This window comes from Adiantum capillus-veneris, chromosome 11 (genome assembly GCF_014529385.1).
Source record: "Adiantum capillus-veneris isolate H3 chromosome 11, ASM1452938v2, whole genome shotgun sequence".
Lineage (NCBI taxonomy): Eukaryota > Viridiplantae > Streptophyta > Polypodiopsida > Polypodiales > Pteridaceae > Adiantum > Adiantum capillus-veneris.
In genome coordinates this window covers 58,580,488-58,584,428 of record NC_140941.1, presented here as the reverse complement: position 1 = coordinate 58,584,428, position 3,941 = coordinate 58,580,488, and the positions used below count along the sequence as shown (strand labels likewise).

Genomic DNA, 3,941 nt, shown 5'->3' with positions numbered 1-3,941 from the left:
CCACAATGGAATCTGTCATGGATCCAATTGTTCGCTTGATCGGAATATGGTTCAGTATGAGGTTCAATGTAACCAAGATTAACATCTCAATTTTCAACATTGTTGTCCATTTGCAACCATCTTGTGTTACCAACTCATATACAACATAACATGTAGACTCCATTTAGACTCACTTGAGTATGATAAACGAGTTATCACAACTAAGATCTATCGGAAAGAGTACCTCTTTTCACTTTCCATGAAAATAACTTGCTTACATAACTCATCAACCAAGTTTAAGTCCTTGACTTGTTATTTTCTCGTATCAGTAAACAATCCCACCATAACTAGTGTTCAAAGTTGAGAATGTGAATTATATATGAAGCTCCAACTAGGGCAAGAAATTCATACTAATTGGATTTCTTGGTGCTAACGTATGCACTTCGCATGTCCTTTAGCACAAGATTACACTTTGTGATTTGCCGAACGTGCTTATCCCCTTGGATACTGACTGTATTGAGGTGTGATTTCCCAAGGTTTACAAACAGTCTTCCAAAACTACTAGTAAGTAGGTACCACTGTTCCTTACAATACTGCTGATAAATCAACAATTTTATGAATAACCATCTTGGTTAACTTGAAATATCCACAAGCATCCAAACCAATCCATGACCTCTCTTGATGATTGGTAGATCCAAATGGAATCTCAGAGAGATACTGCACATAGAGTGCAAAATGATTCATAAGCAACTACATTAACGATTATGCATGCCGCTCCAAATTTGCCGTTGCTAAACACTAGGGCCCACAAAATCTTGCGTGCATGCATTTAGCAGAAAAAAATCAGAACCTGCATATCCATGATCATACTTTCCAATACTTATGGAAAATGTGATGATCCTAGTACACATTAAAGAGGAGTGTAAATAGTTTTGAAAAGAAACTAAATACTTTCTACTCCATTCATTTGCAAGCCTTGTTGAAATGTTGGAACCATAATAGAAGGTGCAATATTAATCCCTTCTAGGTACAAACAATGAAACCATTTCATTGTTAATTCATAGCCTTTCTATATGCATAAACAACCATCCGTTAATGTTGTTTAGCAGCACTGGTACCTTAACAAGTCATTCTTAATATCCAGCAATTTCTGGCCACTCAAATTGTTCCCGATACAACGTGTTGAAAATGGTCTAGAAAACATATTTGACCAGCACCTAGGGACATTGTTCGCGACACATAACTCAAGTAGAAACGCCAGTGTCATTCCCAGAGACTCATATTCTCCACATATGGAATATGTTTTAGGTAAAGGATGTTTTTTAAAAAAACATCCTTCAAGTATGAGATGTAATTGGGTGTGAAGGTAACTACAAACACTCTGCCATGTGAGTGAGAGGGACCCTCATTATGCCTACTCCACACTGGCTAAATCGAACTCCTTGAGTTTCCAGACCATGTTGTATCCCATGTGACAATATGTGCCAAACCAAACACTACAAGTGGGTCTATAATTGCGTAATGTAGAAACTTATTTTGGACACTACAACCAAAATTTCTTGGTTCTTACATGACCTTGTCATCTCGCTGAAGAGCAAAAATGGATGAAAACATAGAAGTTTATACTTCGTACTTGGAAAAGGAAACCAAAACATAGAAACAAAACCAAATCACATGTGTACCTGGAGGCTGAACCTAGTGTTCACTTATCCATAGTGAAAGGCACCTGCCCAAATTTTCCGCCTGCAAAAGGCTTAGGAACAGTAATTGAAAATTAGTGAAATGCTAGACTTCTGTAGGGAAACTACTTAACTAGAAGCCGGCCCTTGGCCTATGTCCATGACTCCCCTTGGGTTTGCCATTGGCATTAGATTACTTTTGAAGTTGAAATTGTCCACTACCCCTTGGCAAATTTGTGGATTTCTTTCCTTGAAAGTGCAAGTATGAAGGTTCCAAGAATTAACGATCAACCCTTAATAAGTTATTTAGTAATCACGAGTTGAGTCTTACCCCAAAACTGTAGTCATATAGACACTCTTAGTGCTAAAAGGAGCTCCAGTTGAAGTTGTATTCACAAATATATCTTTTTCAGACCCAAAATCCATAATCTTGGGTTTTTGTGAAAAATGATGCTATCTAAAATGTTGCCCCCATGATGCTCATGAACCAAGACAAAGTTTTCATGGAGACTTGGCATTACCTCGACGAAGCTATCCTCAATTGCATCGAGCCTTTCACTAGGGCTCATGGAAAAGATGCTTTCTCTTATGGTCAAGATGATGTTCGCATCAACAAACTTTTCAACTCCGACATGGCGAGCCATACTCTGCTTTTCATCAAAATGCTCCTCGACACCTACGTTGGCTTTGATGATGTATCCATGCTAGTCAATGTAGGTGGGGGATTGGTAACTTTCTTGAGCATGGTTGTCTCTAAGCACCCTCACATAAAAGGCATCAATATTGACCGAGCGCATGTGATTGCTACAGCACTTGCCATATGTTGGTGCGTCTCTCTATATGCTAGACTTATCTTCTTTAATGAAATGGAATTTTTTTCAATTGTGGAAAAGATGCACTAATTATGCCTTTGGTGACATTCTTCATTGTACAGCATTATACTTGTTGAAAACGGATTTGGTTGTTTGCAACATAGGTGTGGAGAATGTGGAAGGAGGTATGTTTGTGGTATTCCCAAGGGTGATGCTATCTTCATGAAGGTGAACCACATGTTCTTTATCACATTCGGTCTGTTGCAAATGGATTGCCTATTAAACATTAATTTCTATGGAAAGCATTAAGGTTTCATAAGGTATATTTTCCATTGGCCATTTAACCTAATATCTTTTATAATCAAATCACATGATCAATGTATTTTTATTCCACTTGTCGATGTTCCATTATTGAGACTCTATTGAACCTTACCTAACATTGTTAATTATGACATGCAATGTTTCATAAGGTATATGTCACTGACTCTTGAAAAAACGTTGAAATCATTACCATACTAAGAAAAGTTCACATGTTTTTCTTGTTTTGATTGTTGATTATTGAAAGCTCCTTCAAGCACCACCACCATCATACTATCATTCTTGTCATAGAACATTTGGAACTAAATATTCTCCAACTTTTGTGTATTCAATGGTTGCACTCCCAGTACCTTTGAAAAATGATAGATTTTTTTACTCATTTGTGTGTGTGTGTGTTTTTTGTGTGTCTTTGCAATGGTAGTGGATATTGCGTGATTGGATTGATGAGCATTGTCTTAAGATATTGAGGAATTGTTATAAGGCTCTTCCACATAAAAGTGGCAAAGTGATAGTGGGGTGATAGTAATCAATACGTTGCTACCGACTTCAGTGGAGACTGGGGCAAGGGCCCGTGTGGGCTACCACCTAGATATCCTTATGTTGGCTTACAATCAAGGTGGCCGAGAGCGCACTAAAGCTGAGATTTTTGAGCTTTCTAAACTTGCTAGTTTTAGTAGCATGCAAGTTGTTTCTACACTACATGAGTGCACAATTGTGCAATTGCATAAAATCTAGATGCCTTTGTTGTTGGATTTCATGTCTTTCTTTTGGCACCACTGAATCTTCCTTCAACTTTAGAGAACTAGTCTTATATCTCTTCCCATTCAAAGCTTGATTTGTAAAAATCCTCAATGCATCATACACCATTATATCATGTATTTTAAAAAATTAAATCCACTATATACCATTGTATCATGTGCCTCATAGTAAATTTGAGAAATTTTCAAAGTTAGCATGTACCCATATGAATAATTCAATTTCACTCTCATCGTCTGCAGTTCCCGTGCTAGTGCTCAAACTTTTGCATTAATCTACTATGTCCTTGCCATAAGGAGGACAATGTAGATGAGGTAGAGGATCGTGAAATGGAATCAACCCTGCAATTTGCGGAAGAAGAGAAAGAAGCAAGTGGAGAACGAGCTGTCCCAGGACC

The 3,941-nt window shown here is 37.7% G+C and overlaps 1 pseudogene; it reads left to right on the top strand.

Moving 5' to 3' along the window:
* Positions 1 to 2,119: 2,119 nt before the first annotated feature.
* On the top strand, positions 2,120 to 3,523 carry LOC147447294 (caffeic acid 3-O-methyltransferase 1-like; annotated as a pseudogene).
* The last annotated feature ends 418 nt before the right edge of the window (positions 3,524 to 3,941 follow it).